At 43.7% G+C, this 19,314-nt stretch overlaps 1 non-coding gene across 1 annotated transcript; it reads left to right on the top strand.

Annotated features, from left to right (window-relative positions):
- Nucleotides 1–18,990: 18,990 nt before the first annotated feature.
- On the top strand, nt 18,991–19,072 carry trnas-uga (transfer RNA serine (anticodon UGA)). Its single transcript has one exon. It is a non-coding gene; the product is annotated as a tRNA-Ser (tRNA).
- Nucleotides 19,073–19,314: the final 242 nt, after the last annotated feature.

Here is a 19,314-nt window from a genome sequence, read left to right as displayed (position 1 = left end):
ATCTTTGGACTGTGGGAGTACACTGGAACACACAACGGAAACCCACGCAGAACATCGGGAGACTGTACAAACTCCACACAGACTGTCACCCAAAGCTGGAATTGAACCTGGATCCCTGGCACTGTGAGGCAGCAGTGCAAACCGCTGAGCCTGATGTCCTGAGAGAAAGGCAAAATGTTGCCAATGCTGGAAATCTGAAATTAAAAACACAAAATGCCAGGAAAGCACATGTGATCAGACAGTATCTGTGGAGAGAAACAGTTTGGTACAGGTCAGGACCTTTCCACATGAGATGCAACCTTCTTGAGACATCCGCGATTCCCAGAGGTCGATGCAGAAAGATTGGTTCCTCTTGCAGGAGCAGAGGGCATAATCTCTGAATAATCTCTCACCTATCTAAGACAGATGAGGTAGAATTTCTTCTCTGAGTGTAATGAATCTATGGAATTATTTATCACAGAGGACTGTATAGGCTGTATAAGGACATTCAATACTGAGCGATTTTTCTGGGAATCAGTTAGCATTATATCAAATCGGTCATGATTTCATTGAATGGCAAAGCAGACTTAAGGGACGGCATGACCACCTTCTGCTGTGTCTTACTGCAAGGATTAACAGATGTAATGGTCAAACTGTAAAACCAATTCATATTAATCAGGGTTCACTGCTAAAACTTTACTAATCTCAAAAAGGCAGGGATCAGAGACAAGGGTTTCTAATCTGTGAATGGAAACTGACCAAGGATTAAATGAATAAAAGACCCTAATAGTCTAAGCCAATTAGTATCAACATATACAAAGCCAATTAATTTGAGAAACAACCTGTTTAGGAACAATAAAGGAACCAAGGATAAAAAGCCAATTAGACTTGAACAGGATGCTAAGAAATTCTCCTTGAAGAATTCAAGAAGCAGAATATGGTTGTCAAAGAGAAGCATGGGTTCAGTGAAATTTCGGGGATCAGTCCATGCACTGCTGCAAGGATGAATACTTTAAGAAGTGTGGCCAGATAATATGAAAGTTTGTGGAACTGTCAGTCAAATGGTAACAGGGTTACAGTCAGTGGAGAAGCTCAGCAAGAAGCTGCAGCAGAGACGCGTGTGCTTTTGGGCCAAAGATATTAAATATGTTAAATTAGAATTTGAACCATCAGGCATAGCATGGATTAGAGTTGGATAGCACATAGCTTTCACATGATTCTCTGCCAGTTTTAACTGTATGGTGCTGCACCTTTAAAGATGTTAACATAGTCCAACGCAACAACTGGTTAGCACTGCAGCCTCACAGTGCCAGGGACCTGGGTTTGATTCCAGCCTCGGGTGACTGTCTGTGTGGAGTTTGCACATCCTCCCTGTGTCTGCGTGGGTTCCCTCCGGGTGCTCTGGTTTTGTCCACAATCCAAAGATGTGCAGGTTAGGTGAATTGGCCATGTTAAATTGCCCATAGTGTTCAGGGATGTGTAGCTTAAGTGTATTAGTCAATGGTAAATATAGAGTAATGGGATATGGATTTGGAGGATCAGTGTAGACATGTTGGGCCGAAGGGCCTTTTCCCACACTGTAGGGGTTCTAAGATTCTGAGTGAACAGTTCATGTTCAAGGGGTTACAGAGATACAAAACATGAACCTGCTGTGATAATCAATTCAGTTCACACCAACTGATAGCAAGTTGTGGCTGGGAGCATTGATAAATTGAAGACTACAGGTTCTGATAATATTAGGTTAGATTACTTACAATGTGGAAACAGGCCCTTCGGCCCAACAAGTCCACACCGACCCGCTGAAGTGCAACCCACCCATACCCCTAACCTAACACTCCGGGCAATTTAGCATGGCCAATTCACCTGACCTGCACATCTGTGGGAGGAAACTGGAGCACTCGGAGAAAACCCACGCAGATACGGGGAGAACGTGCAAACTCCACACAGTCAGTAGCCTGAGGTGGGAATTGAACCCGGGTCTCTGGCGCTGTGAGGCAGCAGTGCTCACCACTATGCCACCGTGCCGCCCACTATATCTTGGCTGCAATGTTCAAGACCGATCCATTGCATTGCCTCCTTCTTATTCAATGTATTCTAGTGTTTCTACACCCCTGGCATCCACCCAGCAATGTAGAGACTAAGCAAGTTAAGTTCTACCTAGATAAAAAAGATTATATTTAACCTAATCCTTTTATTCTCCTGCAAAACATCATAATACGGCAATAGTTGTCAAGTAGTACGTATCAACCAGCCATTTGGATACTGAACTGGCTCGAAGGCAGAAGACAGAGGGTGGTGATGGAGGGTTGCTTTTGCAGACTGGAGGCCTGGACCAGTGGTGTGCCACAAATATCGGATCTGAGTCCACTGCTTTTCATCATTTACATAATTGATTTGGATGTGAACACAGGAGGTATAATTAGTATGTTTGCAGATGACACCAACATTTGAGGTAAACTTCTTTACTGTACATTGCACCTTCAGAGTACAATGGGATCCTGATCAGATAGACCAATAGGCCAAGGAGTGGCAGATGGAATGTAATTTAGATAAATGTGAGGTGCTGCATTTTGGAAAGGTAAATCAGGGCAGGACTTATACACTTAATGGTAAGGTCTTGGCGAGTGTTGCTTGGAGTGCAGAAAGGGTACAGAAAAGATTTACACGGATGTTTGCCAGGGTTGGAGGGTTTCAACTGGAGAACTGAATCATAGCCTTACTCAGAAAACTTAAGAAATCAGGAGAATGAAACAAGATAGACTTCCAAAAAATAAAACCAGACAGATCCAACACAGCATGTTCCTATGGACTACCCAAAGTTCACAAACCAGGAGCCCCCCTCAGACTCACAGTCTCACTACCAGGAACACCAACATACAGACTAGCTAAGGAACTCCACAAAAGTCTAAAGCACTTAGTAGAGTACTCCTACCACTGCACCTAAGAACTCCTGAACCTCATCAAAGACACCAAGAAAGAAGTGGATGAAATAATGGTCTCCTTTGACATAACAGCCCTGTTCCCATCCATCAACATCATCCTGGCCAAAGAAACACTGACTATGCTATTAGAAAAACCAAAGACACATATACCAAACACCACCAACTTCGTCAGCAAGGACAACATCATCAAGCTGGTGGAACTATGCCTCACCACCCACTTCACTTTCAATAGCAGGACCCTCAAGCAAATCAATGGAACACCTATGGGATCACCAATATCAGGCTTCCTCGCAGAAACAATAATTCAGAGACTCAAACAAACAACTCTCCCAACCATTCAAGTGACACTTTGAGTCCGCTGCGTGGATGGCACCTTTGTGATCACTAAACAAAACAATTTAGAGGAAACATTCAAGATCATCAATAGTATCCTTACTGGCATAAAATTCATCAAGGAGGAGGAAAACAACAATAACCTGCCATTTCTAGATGTCACAGTAGAGCGGACAACCAATGGAGACCTTCAAATGAGCATCCACAGGAAAACAGCACATGGACCAAATACTGAACTACAGAAGCAATCATCCCAACACCCACAAATAAAACTGCATTAGGACAGTACTTCAATGAGCCACCACACACTGCAGAACTTCAAAGAGCCGAAGAAAACCACCTGTACAGTGTATTCAAGAAAAACAGGTACCCAATAAACACATTCCGCTGATTTCTCAGCAACAAACCCAAACAAGCAGACAAAACAGGCCCAGAAGCCTTAGGCACTTTACCCTGCATCAAAGACATCTTTGAAATGACTGCCAGCCTACTCAGACCTATTGGCAGCATGGTAGCCCACAAACCAAACAACACACTTTAAACAGTAGCTAATGAACCAGACAGCATGCAAAACAAACGTCATCTACAAAATCGAGAATCGATGTTTCGGGCATAAGCCCTTCTTCAGGCTTATGCCCGAAACGTCGATTCTCCTGCTCCTTGGATGCTGCCTGACCTGCTGCACTTTTCCAGCAACTCATTTTCAGTTCTTTGCCCCTTAGCACAGGACATAATTGCACTGATTATCCCATGGGATGTCTGACCAAACTGTGATTTGGTTTACAGATGAGGTGGTTTATTGGAGGTGACATTTCGATATTAAAAGAGACCTCAGGGGCAACTTTTTCATGCTGAGGGTGGTGTGTGAATATAATGAGTTGCCAGAAGAAGTGGTGGAGGTTGGTACAATTACAATATTTAAAAGGCACCTGGATGAGTATATGAATAAGAAGAGTTGAGAGGGATATGGTCCAAGTGCTGGACAGCACGGTGGCACAGTGGTTAGCACTGCTGCCTCACAGCGCCGGAGACCCGGGTTCAATTCCCGCCTTAGGCGATTGACTGTGTGGAGTTTGCACGTTCTCCTCGTGTCTGCGTGGGTTTCCTCCGGGTGCTCCGGTTTCCTCCCACAGTCACAAAGATGTGCAATCAGGTGAATTGGCCACGCTAAATTGCCCATAGTGTTAGGTAAGGGGTAAATGTAGGGATATGGGTGGGTTGCGCTTCGGCGGGTCGGTATGGACTTGTTGGGCCGAAGGGCCTGTTTCCGCACTGTAATGTAATCTAATCTAAAGTGAGACTAGATGAATTTAGGATATTTGGTTGGCATGGACAAGTTGGACTGAAGGGTCCAACTGAAGCTTGAAGACTGAACAGAGCAGCTGAGCCTAATCAACTTCAAAGTCAATCATTCATATATTCTTTTCAATAAAAAAAAGTAAGTTTGGGTAGTTTGTATTATTATCTGTTTCAACCCCACCCCACCCCCGAACATTAGGCATGTCTACAGAAGAGACAGCTAATGCTGGGCTTCAGTACCTGAGGACCGGAGGATGGTGTAATGATAGAGTCATAGTCACCAACAACACAGGGAAGTGGGCAGCCAGGTTTACCATTAATACAATGCCATGGGTTACAGTGATTGATAACACCATCTATTATGGCATGGCTTTGGGAGAGGTCCACACTTCTGCCACTGAAGATATTTCCCTGTGAAGTCAGTACAGAGGATGAAGTGACATCCCAGGGTATTTGTTCCTAGTTTCTATTGGATCATCTGTGAGTGTTCTCATCTACCTAATATCACTGGAGTTATTAATAACATTCATGCTCAGTTCTTTCAGTCCATTCTTCCTGCTCTGTAAGACTGAAAAATCGATGGTTTCATCCTTGATTGATGCTGAGAAATCTGATTATCGACAATGATCAACTTCAGTGATGTTTAATGAATGACTATTGGAAATCCGTTGGGCTTCCCTCTTCCAATCACAAGGCAATGACTTCCCTGTGGCCTTGGGTTTTATGAATTTCAGTGAAGAAAGGATTTTGCTTTATTTCCTTCCATTATTGAATACTGCTCAATAACAGTGAGGTACCGGAAGGCAACTGTGGTCCGTGGAACATGAGTCAGGGACTTCAGCTTCTGAACAAAATTAAAGGAAACAGTGAATTAAACTGCATTCTTAATCATCATATTTCCTCTAAAGGAAAGTTTGTGTGTTAAGTCCTAGTATGAAGTTGAGGCTGTAATATAACTGTGATCAAACAACAATCAAATTACAACGGAGACTTCAGTCATTCATTGAATAGGAGCTGGGAGTCCTGAGGGACCCAGGTTGCATTCATCCTTTAATCAATATCATCAAAACCAATTCCCTCTTACATTTTATGGGATTTGGTATGTGCAAATTGATGGGTATGTTTTGCATAGATAATAGTAATGACTGCAGTTCAAAAGGAATTGGTTAATGGTGAAGACTCTTGGGGATAACCTGAAGAAATGAGATGGTGCCACATGAAATGACATCACATGCTTTTGTGTTCCTATTTACTTTTACTCCTCAGATCAAAGTTTGTGTGTTGTTTTGTAAAGGCTGTTATGCTCCAGGTTAGTGCTGAGCCCAAATGACCCAAGTACTCCATCAGATTTCTAAAATAAATGGCATATTTTAGATAAATGACATGTTTTGTGGGGCTTTATAGATTTGTTTTTCAAAAGATTCTTTAAAGATTTGAAGTTTTTACCACCAATACATTATTAATGCAGTTAAAATCAAAAATGTTCTGGCAAATTTGGAATGCTTTGCTTTAAATGTTATGTAGGCCCTTTAATAAAGTCATAGTTAGACAGTTCAGAAAAGGCCCTTTGTCCTATTGAGTCCTCACTGACATTAACTATCACCAAAGGCATGGTCATCCCAAATCCCTGTACTCGTCACATAGTCTTGAATGTTATGTTATTTCAAGTGCTCATTCAAATATTTTTAAAGGTTGTAAGATTTCCAACCTCTCCCAATATACTGGCAGGGAGATTTCCTCGAGCTGCTCAGGAGGATTTAAACTAGTGCAGGGTGGGAAGGTGTGCAGAGGTGGGATGTGAGGGGGGATGTAGGGGGAAGACCTTGGGAGGTAGTGAGAAAAGAGATCAGTCTGAGACTGGTACAGTTGGGGAAAGGAGCAAGTCAAATAGGGTAGGCAGGAACAAAGCAGAGAATGAAAATGTGACGGAGAGTGTGTCCGACTGTCGCAAGGTGGAGTTAAATGTTTACAAAACTGAAACAGAGACATGCTGGCTGCAAACCACACCAAAGTATTGTTTACAAAGCTCAGCACAGCATTAAATGTTAGAAAAACATTCATTTTCAAATTTCACAGTAAATGGATAATTTTCCATTACAGTAAGTCAGAGGATTCATGAGGGGACAGCGGTAGATGTCATCTTTGTGGACTCCAGTCAAGCGTTCGACAAGGTTTCCCATGGGAGACTGATTAGCAAGGTTAGATCTGAAGGAATACAGGGGGAACTAGCCATTCGAATACAGAACTGGCTTAACGGTAGAAGGCAGAGGGTGGTGATGGAGGGTTGCTTTTCAGACTAGAGGCCTGTGACCGTTGGAGAGCCAAAAGGATTGGTGCTGCGTCCTCTACCTTTCGTCGTTCACATAAATGATTTTGATGTGAGCATTAGAGGCATAATCAGTAAGTTTGCAGATGACAGCAACATTGGAGGTGTAGTGGACTGCAAAGTAGGTTACCACAGATTACAACAGGATCTTTGTCAGATAGACCAATCGGCTGAGAAGTGGCAGTTGGAGATTAATTAAGGTAAATGCGAGGTGGTGCATTTTGGGAAAGCAAAGCTCAGCAGGACTTTTCCACTTAACGGTCAGGACATAGGGAGTGTTGATGAACAAAAAGACCATGGAGTGCAGATTCATAGCTCCTTGAAAGTGTAGTCGCTGGTAGATACGATGGTGAACAATGCATTTTGGTATCCTTTGCTTTATTGGTCAGAACATTGTTGTCCATTTTGCGGCTGTCCCGGACCTTGCTTCGTCCCCTTTCGGAATATTCCGTGAAATTCTGGTCTCCTTCCTATGTATAAGATGTGGTGAAACTTGAAAGGGTCCAGAAAAGATTTACAAAGATATTGCCAGGTTTGAAGGATTTGAGCTATAGGGAGAGGCTGAATAGGCTGGGGCTGTTTTGCCTCGAGCGTTGGAGGCTGAGGGGTGACCTGATGGAGGTTTACAGAGTTAGGAGGGTCATGAATAGGAAAAATAGCCAAAGTATTTTCCATGACGTGTGAGAGTCCAGAATTAGAGGGCATAGATTTAGGGTGTGAGGTGAATGATATAAGAGAGATCTGAGAGGCAACTTGTTCGCGCAGAGGGTTGTACGTGTATGGAATCAGCTGCCAGAGGAAATGGTGGAGTATGGTACAATTGCGGAGAAAGTGAGGTCTGCAGGTAATAGAGCTGAAAATGTGTTGCTGGAAAAGCGCAGCTGGTCAGGCAGCATCCAGGGAACAGGAGAATCGACGTTTCGGGCATAAGCCCTTCTTCAGGTACAATTGCAACATGCAAAATGCATTTTGAAGAGTATATGAATAGGAAGGGTTAGGAGGGTTATGGGCTGGGTGCTGGCAGGTGGGAGTAGATTGGATTGGGATACCTGGTCGGCATGGACGGCTTGGAACGAAGGGCTAGTTTCCTTGCTGGATATCTCTATGATTCTATGACTGTATGACTAGTTCACTACAGATCACATCAGATGGCCGCCTTTCCAAAGTCGGCAATTTCCCTTCCCATGTGGTTGATGAAGCCCTCCCACGCATCTCATCCATTTCCTGTACCTTCACACTCGAAACACACCCCTCCATCCCCATAAAGGGTAGAGATTCCCTAGTTATCAGCCTCCACCCCGGCTACCTCTGCAGATAACGTACAGCCTTCGCCATTTCTGCCACCTACAACTGGAACCCAACACCAGAGATATATTACTCTCCCCACACTTACCCGCTTTAAAGAAAGTCCATTCCGTCCGCAATCCTCTCCTCGGGACCACTTCTACACCAATCCACCCATCCCTCCTGGCCACTTCCTCTGCCACCGCAAGAATTGCAAAACCTGCGCCCACACATCCCGCCAACCAGGGTCCAAAGCGACAAAGCAGCCTTCCACATAATCAGACTTTTACCTCCATTTCCATACATGTCAGTAACTGTATCCATTGCTCCCAATACAGTCTCCTCTACATTTCGATGGCAGGATGCTGACTTGTAGAGCGCTTCAGGAGACCTGCACTAAACGCCTCATGGCCAAAAACTTCAACTACCCTCCCACTACACCGAGAACATGCCAGTCCTGGGCCACCTCCATCGCCACACCCTTCCCACCTGACTTTGGAGAAAGCACACCTAATTTTCAGCCTCGGGAACCACCAGCACCATGGCATCAATATGGATTTCACCAGTTTCCCCATATACCCTCCCCCCACCTAATACCTGTTCCAAACTTCCATCTCAGCACCGCGCTCATGGCTTTTCCTACCTGTCCATCCTACTTCCCAATTATCTGCCCCACGCTTCCCTCTGACTTATCACCATTTCCCCCACTTCATTTTGCACTCTCAGCTGCTTTTCCCGCCGGCCCGCGCCCCTGCCATTTAATCTCTCCACCCGCGAGGTTCAAACCCTCAACACTAATGAAGGGCTTTTGCTGAAACGTCGACTTTCCTGCTTCTTGGAAGATGCCTGAACTACTGTCCTTTTTGAGGAACACGCTCCTGAATATTCTCCAGCATCTGCAGTTCTCCCTTTCAACTACGTCATTGAAGCTGTATTTTGAGTGTCAGCTTGATTTTATTTGTGTATTTCACGCTCTGTCCGCCCACAAATCTCAGGCATGAGATCTGACCTTATTCTTGATTACAGATGCTGATTTCATATACTGTTTTAATTCTGACATTTTCAATATGCCACTGTTATCTCGATTCTGTACGTTCATTCACAGGGTTATAACCGATCAACTGTGCATTAGTAGGAGTTAGCTGCACTTTCCCACACATCAAAAAAAATCTCCACGTTACTTTCGATTCCTACAAGACTTCACTGTGCAAGAAAGAGAAAAGAACACCTTTAGTAACTTAAGATCAGTTGATTTATAGAATCCCCATCTTCAACTGCTGCGGTCATATCGACTCGACCCGTCCTTCTCCTGAGGAGTGCCGTGAGTTTATAAAATACTCATACACAGATGCAGGAGTTTCAAGCAACAGATTAAACATTGGTGTAAAATTTGCCATCCTTTTTATTCAGTTGTGTTCGAAATGTGAACAGTTCTTAATCATACCATTCTAATTCTCCTCGCTGCATTCCTGCCCATTCCCGTGAGAATCAATTCTCTTCTGATTGGTTAAAGATAGTTCCCTACGGGAGAATGTGTCACTGTATTTAGGACCCATCCCAGGACAAATTCACTGTGAATTCACACGTTCTTTATTTCACATATAACACATCATATCAGCACATTTACTGAAGGCTAAATATCGTGGTATGTCCGAAATTCCAGGTGCATTTATTAAAATGAATGTCAGTCACAACAGCTATCTCCGTGGTCCTGCTCTGATTGGTCATGACGAGATTGTCAAATGTGGCTTCCTAAAACATAATTTATTGGCAAACAATCGAAATATCTCCAAGGAAGCATATCAACTTGTTCAAATCATCTTAACTTTCTCGACTTTAATTGTAACCTGGGTGGATACTACATTCGAAGGTTCTCCTAAAGTACATCAGAAACGAATTATTTCATTTTGATTGTCACTTTGAACAACTATTTCATAATTTTATTTGTAAAACTGGAAGCTCCTTGGTAGATTTTAACTTGCATGGTTATTGGGATAGACTAACGCCTGACACTTACTCTAAAGAGAGCCAATATGACCCAAGATCCCTCTGCTTCTCCACACTGCCAGCAATCCTTTCACCCTGTGTTCTGCATTGACATTCGCACTTCCAAAGTAAACGACTCTACACTTTTTCGCGTTTAACTCCATCTGCCATATATCAGACCAGTTCTGCAAACTCGCAATATTTCTTTGCAATCCACAACAGCTGAATACACTATCGACAACTCCACCAACCTCCATGTCATCGGCAAAATTACTACGTCACCTTTATTCTTCCTCATTTAACGCATTTATAAAACTCGCAAGAGCAGAGCTCCCCTAACCAATCCCTAAGGAAGTTCACTGGACACCGACCTCCACGATGCCCTATCCAATAATCTTCAGTGTACACGTGATGGTCACTGTTCGTGAGGAAATGTTTTTATCTAATTTATTAAGCCTGCCAAAGTACACGTTGACAGATGAAAATTAACTGAGTATGTCCTGCATTACTTTACCGCTTTGTAAATTTAAGGAAATATTTCTGTCTCTAATTTATCCTCCTACATTAAAACAAGGTTATCATGGTGAAGGAGGAAACGGAAATCAATCTGCACATGGTACAGATTTAATGAAGGATTGAAGCATTTCATATCTATCCCTCCTGTCTCATTATATATTCTCCACTCACCAATATGTTTACATATCATTGGATAAAAATAACAGCTATAGTCAGTGTAACTAAAACATTTATCATCTGCACGGCTGCCAAGATGCCTCAGCATGTCGGATGATTGTTTGAGTCATGTCCAACACGAGGAATGAATGAAAGGCTTCTCACCGGTGTGAACCCACAGGTGCCTCAGCAGCGTGGACGCCTGAGAGTATCCTTTCCCACACACAGTATTTTTTCCGACAGAGTGGTGCAATTATGGAATGAGCTGCCTGAGGGAGGGGTAGAGGCTGGTACAAGTACAACGTTTATAATGCATCAGGATTGGTAAATAAGTAGGAAGGGGTGAAAGAGATATGGGCCAAACGCTGACTGATGAGATGAGAGTTATTAATGATATATTGTCAGCGTGCACAAATTGGACTAAAAGATCTGATTTTGTGCATTCAATTTCTATGACTCTCTATGTCCCTCTCCCTCTCTTGGTCATGTCTCGCTGCGATCTTACCCCAGTTCAGACAGGGAGGTGGGATTGGGGCTGGGTCAGTGGAAATTGGATTGCTCCAACTTCTAACTATTTTTACACAATCATATCCCTGGGAGTGGGTAAACTGAAATCTACTCCAGTACTGGCAGACTTCGAGTTTGTCCCATGCAGTGAAAGTGTGTGTAACAAAGACATGGAGGGTGTGTGAGATGGAGAGTGGGAGGATGTATTTGAAAAACATGGGGAGGCTGTGTGAGAGCATAACAGGGATGATGTATGTGACCAGACAGGCAGCGTATGTGTGACAAAAACAGGCAGGGTGTCCTCAAATATGAGAAAGGTTTTAGATAATTTATTTATGTTCGGACTTGCCATTGCATTCAAAGTTTGTGAGAAGATGTGTAGCTCGGGTGCTCATTGTTGTGGTTCTGTTCGCCGAGCTGGGAATTTGCGTTGCAGACGTTTCATCCCCTGTCTCGGTGACATCCTCAGTGCTTGGGAGTCCCTTGTGAAGCGCTTCTGTGATCTTTCCTCCGGCATTTATAGTGGTTTGAATCTGCCGCTTCCGGTTGTCAGTTCCAGCTGTCCGTTGCAGTGGTCAGTATATTGGGTCCAGGTCGATGTGTTTATTGATTGAATCTGTGGATGAGTGCCATGCCTCTAGGAATTCCCTGGCTGTTCTCTGTTTGGATTGTCCTATAATAGTAGTGTTGTCCCAGTCGAATTCATGATGCTTGTCATCTGCGTGTGTGACAACGGAACGAGGACATGCCGCAACCCAAAGGACTAGCCACACTAACATACATCAAGAGCATTTCCGAACTGACAGCCAGACTACTGCGACCAATAGGACTCATAACAGCACAGAAACCAACAGCCACTCTCAGATAACAACTCACCAGAACGAAGGACCCGATACCCAGCATGATCAAAACGAATGTAGTGTACAAAATCCCATGCAAGGACTGCACAAAACACTACATAGGACAAACAGGAAGACAGCTAACGATCCGCATCCATGAACACCAACTAGCCACGAAACGACACGAGCAGCTAACCTTAGTAGCCATACATGCAGATGACAAGCATCATGAATTCGACTGGGACAACACTACTATTATAGGACAACCCAAACAGAGAACAGCCACGGAATTCCTAGAGAGCTGGAACTGACAACCGGAAGCGGCAGATACAAACCACTACAAATGGCAGAGGAAAGATCACAGAAGCGCTTCACAGGAGGCTCCCAAGCACTGAGGATGTCACCGAGACAGGGGGCGAAACGTCTGCAACACAAATTCCCAGCTCGGCGAACAGAACCACAACAACTTGCCATTGAATCTTTTAATGGACAGTTTGCATATCCAGCTGCCATTTGATTTGTTACTGGAAATATTAGCATGAAATAAATTAAATATCATCCCTCAGCACTGACCCTCCGACAGCACACACTCTTCCAACACTGAACGGGTGACGATGGCAGTACTCAGCTCTGACGCTGTGATAGTATCCTCTCGCTCAGTACTGACCCTCCAACAGTGCCTGCTCCCTCAACACTAACCATCTGACTGTGCCCACTCCCTCAGCATTGACCGAATTACAGTAACCGCTCCTTCAGCACTAACCATCTGAGAGTTTCTGCATCCTCAATACTGATGCTCTGACACCGTCAGCTCCCACAGCACTGAACCTCCAAAAGTGACCGCCCTTTCAGCACTAACCTTTTGCATTGGAAAGAGAAAGCGCCGTTCCGTCAGTTCTGGCCCTGTGACAATGCATGCTTTCTTGGCTCTGTCATTTGAGCCTGGTCCTGGTGCACTATTTTACTCACTTGCACAGTGTTCAGAAGTTTTGAAGCAACCATAGATATCATCTGTGAATTGCTGCACCAAATGATCATAGCAGTCTCCTGCGAGTGAGGGAAACAGAGGGAGGTGAGCAGAAAAACTATTTGTCACTGTCAGCTTTGATGAATTCCTGCCTCATCCTCAACACATATCCATAACCTGCGGCCAGACTGCCTCTTATTAACAGTCACAGGCCACATCGGATTTGTTACTGAGTAACGGACTGGCCCGGTGTAAGATGTGGAGGTAGGTAAGCAATTTGGTGATCGTGAACACAGTTCGGTATGTTTACTTAAGCATTAGAAAGGGATAGTTATATACTGCAGGGAAAGAGTTATATCTGAGGGAAAGGCAATTCGGATGAAATTTGTCAAGATTTAGTTTGCACTTGATGTGGAAGGAAACGGATGGAATGAGCACAATTGGAATGTGGAGCTTATTCAAGGAACTGATATTGCATGTACTTGATGAATGTGTACCTGTCACTTCTGAAGGAAGTTGTGGAGCAAAGCAGCCGTGGTTTACGAAATAACTTGAAGCTCATGTAAAGAGAAAGTAGAAGCATATATTAGGATTTGACGTGAAGGCTCAGTTAGGGCGATTGAGAGTTACAAGTTAGTTACGAGCGTCCTGTACAGAGAGTCCAGAGAGCCAGGAGAGGACATGAGAAATCGCTTGCGGATAAAATCTTAGAAAACCCTAAGGCTTTCTACGTGTGTATGAGGAATCAAAGAATGTCGAGAGTAAGATTAGGACTAGTCAAAGATAGTAGAGATGAATTGTGTGTGAAGTCAGAGGAGGAAGGAAGGCGCCAAATGAATACTTTTTGTTAGTATTCATACTGGTTTAAGACAACGTTGTCGAGGAGAATCTGAGATACAGGCCACTAGACTGGATGGGACTGAGATTTACAAGGAGGACTTGTTAACAATTCTGGAAGGTGTGAAAATAGGTAAGTGCCCTGCGTCGGATGGAATCTATCCAAGGATTTTCTGGGAAGCCAGGGAGGAGATTGCAGAGCCTTTGCCTTTGATCTTTATTTCGATATTGTCTACAGGAATAGCACTCGAAGTTTGGAGGATAACAAAAGTTATTCTCTTGTTGAAGAAGGGTGATACAGATGACCCAAGTAATCATAGACCAGTGAGCCTTACCTTTCTTTTAGGAAAAAAAAATATGGAATGGAGTAAATAAGATAGGGTGTATAATCATTCAGCCAGCAACAATTTGATTTCAGAGGGTCAACATGGTTTCGTGAGTTTTTCGAGAAGGTGACCAAGCATGTGGATGAGGGTAGGGCACTTGACGTGGTGTACATGACGCCTGTAAAGCCTTTGATAAGCTTCCATATGTTAGGCTGTTGGAGAAAATGCAGAGGCATGGGATTGACGATGGTTTCGCAGTTTGGATTAGAAACTGGCTTTCTGTTAGAAGGCAGCAAGTGGTGGCTAATGAAAAATATTCAGCCTGGAATCCAGTCACGAATGGTGTGGCACAAAGATCTGTTTTGGGACCACTGTTGTTTGTTATTTTCGTAAATGTCTAAGACGCAGGCATAGGTGGATGGGTTAGTAAGCTTGCAGATAAGACTAAAATTTGTGGAGTAGTGGACAGCGTGGAAATTTGTTCCAGGTTGCAGGGGAGCTTGGATAAACTGCAGAATTGTTCTTAGAGGTGGCAAATGAAGTTCAATGCAGTTAAATGTGAGGTAATTCAATTTGGGAACAATAACAGGAAGGCAGAATACTGAGTTAATGAAAGGATTCTTGGTAATGTGGATGTGCAGAGTGATCTTGGAGTCCATGTACATACTTTCCTGAAAGTTTACAGCCAGGTTATTATTTTTTAGATTAATCACAGTGTGTAAACAGTCCCTTCTGCCCAACTAGTCCACACCGACACGCCGAATCGGGACCCACCCAGACCCATTCCCCTAACACTACAGGCAATTTAGCATGGCCAATTCAACTGACCTGCACATTTTTTGGATTGTGGGACGAAACCCACGCAAACACCGGGAGAATGTGCAAACTCCACACAAAGAGTCACCTGAGGCAGGAATTGAAGCCAGGTCTCTGGCGCTGTGACGCAGCAGTGCTAACCACTGTGCCACCGTGCTTCTAAGAAGGAATACCTTGTTTTCGGTTTCATTGGCAGAGGGTTGAGTTCCTGAGTCATAATGTCATGCTGCAACTATACAAAACACTTGTGTGGCTCCACTTGGAATATTTTGAACTGCCATTCGCCCCATTCCAGGAAGGATGTGGAAGCATTGGAAACGTTGCAGACGAGATTTAACAAGATATTGCCTATTCTGGAGGAAAAGTCTTCTCAGGAAAACCTGAGAGACTTGGGTCTGTTCTGATTGGAAAGAAGAAGTCTGAGAGCGGGTTTGATACAGAGTTACAAGGTTTTTGCAAGGTTTGTGAAGGTTTGTAGCTCAGGTTGAGGTTTCGGCTGTAGGTCTGCTCGCTGAGCTGTAGGTTTGAATCAAACCTACAGTGCAGCGATCAAACCTACTCCAGAGAGTTACAAGATGGTAAGAGGATTAGATAGGGTAGATTGTGGAAGTCTTTTTCTTAGGAAGATGATGTCAGCTTTTACGAGTGGTCATTACTACAAATTGAGGGATTATAGATTTAAGCCGGATGTCAGAAGCAGGTTCTTTGCTCAGAGAGTAGTAAGGACGTGAAATGCCCTGCCTGTCAATGCCGTTAACTCAGTTAAATTATGGAGATTTAAATAATCCTTGGATAAACACATGGATGATGGTGGGATAATATAGGTGGATGAGCTTAGATTAGTTCACAGGTCGGCACAACATCGAAAGCCAAAGGGTCTGCGCTGCGCTGCGCTGTATTTTTCGCTTGTTCTATGTTCTAAAGCTAAATCTCCACATCGGGAATCTCCAACCCCATGGCATCAATTGGGATTTCACCAGTTTCCACATTTCCCCTTCCCCCACCTTACCGCACTTCAAAACTTCCAGCTCAGCACCGTCCTTATGACCTGTCCCATCTGTCCCATTTCCTTCCCATCCATGTGCATCATCCTCCCCTCCAAACTATCAACTTTACAACCTCCTCCGTGCACCTATTGCTTTCCCAGCTACCTTCAGCCCGGCCCCATCCTCTCATATTTATCTCTCCACACTCGAGGCTTCCAACCAAATTCCTGATCGAAGGCTTTTGCATGAAACGTGATTTTCCTGCTCCTCAGATGCTGCCTGACATGCTGTGCATTTCCAGCACCACATTATTGAATCTAATCTCCAGCATCTGCAAGACTCACTTTCACCTAATAATCATGGGTGTCCTTAATTTTCTCTCTCCCTTTCCTGACACCATTTTCAATAAAGTTTAGAGATGTGTAAACAATACATCAGCTATGTCCCAAGAACAGCAAGAGACATGTCTTGGTTTTCGATTAATTTGCAGGGCTCTTTCAGTTCAGTCATTTCCTGGGACATCATCTCTTTCAGTATGAGCATTAGGAAAGAACATTCCTTTGAGCAGAAAAAAAACATCAGTCTGTCACTCACCTTTGTTTCATGCACAAGGGCACCCAGACTCTTCCGTACAGCACTTTTTGGAGTTTCTCTTGATTTTAATGGCAGTCAGTCTTTTGACTCTTCCTACCATGTGCCCGACTCAAACGCCCAACATGCAATTGAACCTGCAAAGATTTTGACCACCCATTCAACCTGTCACTATCCATTTCCAGATTCCGCTGTCCTCATCACAAAATGCCCTCCCACCTATTGTGTATCGTCAGTAAATCTGGACACATTCCACTCTGCCAATTCCACCAAGTCATTAATGCAGGTATAAATCATTGAAGTCCTATGACTGACCATTCCAGCACTTTGCTAATTACAGTTTTACAATTTGAGAAATACGCATTAATCCAGATTCTGTTTCTTCCACTAAATAAATAACGGACTATCCTGACCTTTTTTTTGCTCAACACCGAGAACTCCTACCTTATGCATTGGCTTTTGATATGGTCCCTTATGGAATGCCTACCAAAATTTGATCAACTCTACTTGTAATATGATCAAAGAACTGTGGCAAAGTTGTCAAGTGTGTTTTTCCTTTCAACAAATGATGTTGACTCAGTTTGACTCCAATCATCTTTTCTCAACGTTCTGCAATCTCTTTCTTCATAATGGTCTCTCGCGGTTTCCAAATGACAGATAAGATATTGGAACAGATGGAAGCCATTCGTCCCATCAGTTCAGCTCCACCTTTTAATGAGGTCATGTCTGATTTGGTTAATTCTTAACTGCACTTTTCCGCCTTATCCCCATTCTTCTTGATTCCCAAAGTGACGAATTGTCTCGCCGTCTCAGCCTTGATTATACTCAGCCTTGACAGCCTTCCATTGTAAAGAATTCTGCAGGTTTTCTACTCTTTGAAAGACATAATATCCTCCTCGTCTGTGTCTTAAATGATTAACGGTTCCCCTGAGATTAGGCTCTTTATACTCTACGCAAATGTCGTTTTTCATTCCATATCTTAAGTCCCAGTCCTCTGGAAACTGACCCTGATCGTTGGCAACATTTCTTCCAGAACATCAACCCACCCCTCCGCACTGCGCCCTCACCCATCAGTATAAACAGACCATGAAAATCTTCAGTTAACCTTCCTTTTTCCAAAGAGAAGAATCCCAACCTCAGTAATTTCTCGACAAAAGGGGTTTGCTCATCGCTGGACATAATGTAAGGCGGAGGATTGCCAAGAGGTTTTGGGAAAATATCGCCAGTTGGCAGGTTTAAAAAAAGGAAAAATAACAGTAAACTCATGTCTCCAGCTTTGGGAAACTTTAGAATATCTTTGGGAAGCGGAATCTGAGGAGAACGAAGGATAGATTGTCCAACTTAACAGAGTTAGTCTTTAAGAGGCTGGAACGTTGACTCTGTTGTTCTCTGGACTTGAACCAATCTGAGACATTGAAAGGATTTTCGTTCCTGCGCGTCAGGAATTCAAACCTCGCCACGGCTACAGGACCACGAGAAAACTAGTGTACAAACAAGTTACCAAAAAGTCTCGAAGAAAGCAAGACTCCGGTTGTAGAAAAGTTGGTTTCTGTGACATGGATGTGTTTGCAGAGGGTACAGGACTGTTGCCATTTCATTACAGTGAATGTTCCAGGATTTATTTTGGAATAGTAAAACTGATAGAGAACAACAATCAATTTGGGAGGGGCAGGCTGAAGTTTGAATTCGTGAAAAGACTTTCATGAATCGTGCAACGAGTCAGTTCACCCGTGTCTGTTGCGTAATTGGTCAACACGTTCATCCATTAACCGAACGGTTGGTGATTTGGGACGTCCCAGGGTTGGATCTCTCATTGCTCCTACTTCATTGTTTTCTTTCCTACATAGCTCCGGGTTTTTAATGTGATCAGGAAAATGTTCCCCAACAGGAATCTTATCCAGAACCGCAACGGAATTTCTGTATTGTTTTAATGGTTAATGTAAAGGACTGTGGATGTTGGGAATCTGAAAGAAAAATAGAAAATTCTGCGGAAAGTCAACAGGTTTGCCAGTACTACTGGGAGAAAGCGGAGCTCTGATAACGTTCTGAAGAAGTTCTGAAACGTTGAATTGCCTTTTCCCAGCCTTGATCCTGCTCAGTATTTTCCTGCAATGTCCGCCTTCTTTTAAGCTGAATATCGATTCCAGCTATCGGGGTGGAACACCCAGACCCACTTTGTCCCGACATTTCATCGATTTGAAAGCTGTGGTTTTTGAATTCAAATAAACCAAACAATGATTCACTACTGCTAAGCTCCCTAGAGGGAGAGACCTGGAAATAAAAGCGCGCACAGTCCATCTGTAGTTGTAGCCGAGTGGTTAAGGCGATGGACTTGAAATTCATTGGGGCATTCCCACGCAGGTTCGAATCCTGACAGCTATGAATGAGGGTGAACTTCGTGATATGCTTTGCTTTTGGAGATTCAGATCGCGGCGGGGAGAATCACTTCATCCAGGTCATGAATGGTGCAAATCTCCAGTGCACTCAACGAACTGCACAGATGCACACTTACATTGCCAAATTTGTTTAGACTCGTTACGACACAGCGTGAACCTTCCTGCTTACTATAAACCAGCAACACAGAAACGATTTATGCCGTACAGGAGTCTGCAACAATTCGATTG

Source organism: Chiloscyllium plagiosum, unplaced genomic scaffold (genome assembly GCF_037043375.1).
Source record: "Chiloscyllium plagiosum isolate Xiang-an unplaced genomic scaffold, Cpla_swu_hap1 HiC_scaffold_20, whole genome shotgun sequence".
Taxonomy (NCBI): Eukaryota; Metazoa; Chordata; class Chondrichthyes; order Orectolobiformes; family Hemiscylliidae; genus Chiloscyllium; species Chiloscyllium plagiosum.
The sequence above is the reverse complement of the archived record's forward strand: the minus strand, read 5'-3'. Positions and strand labels throughout refer to the sequence as shown.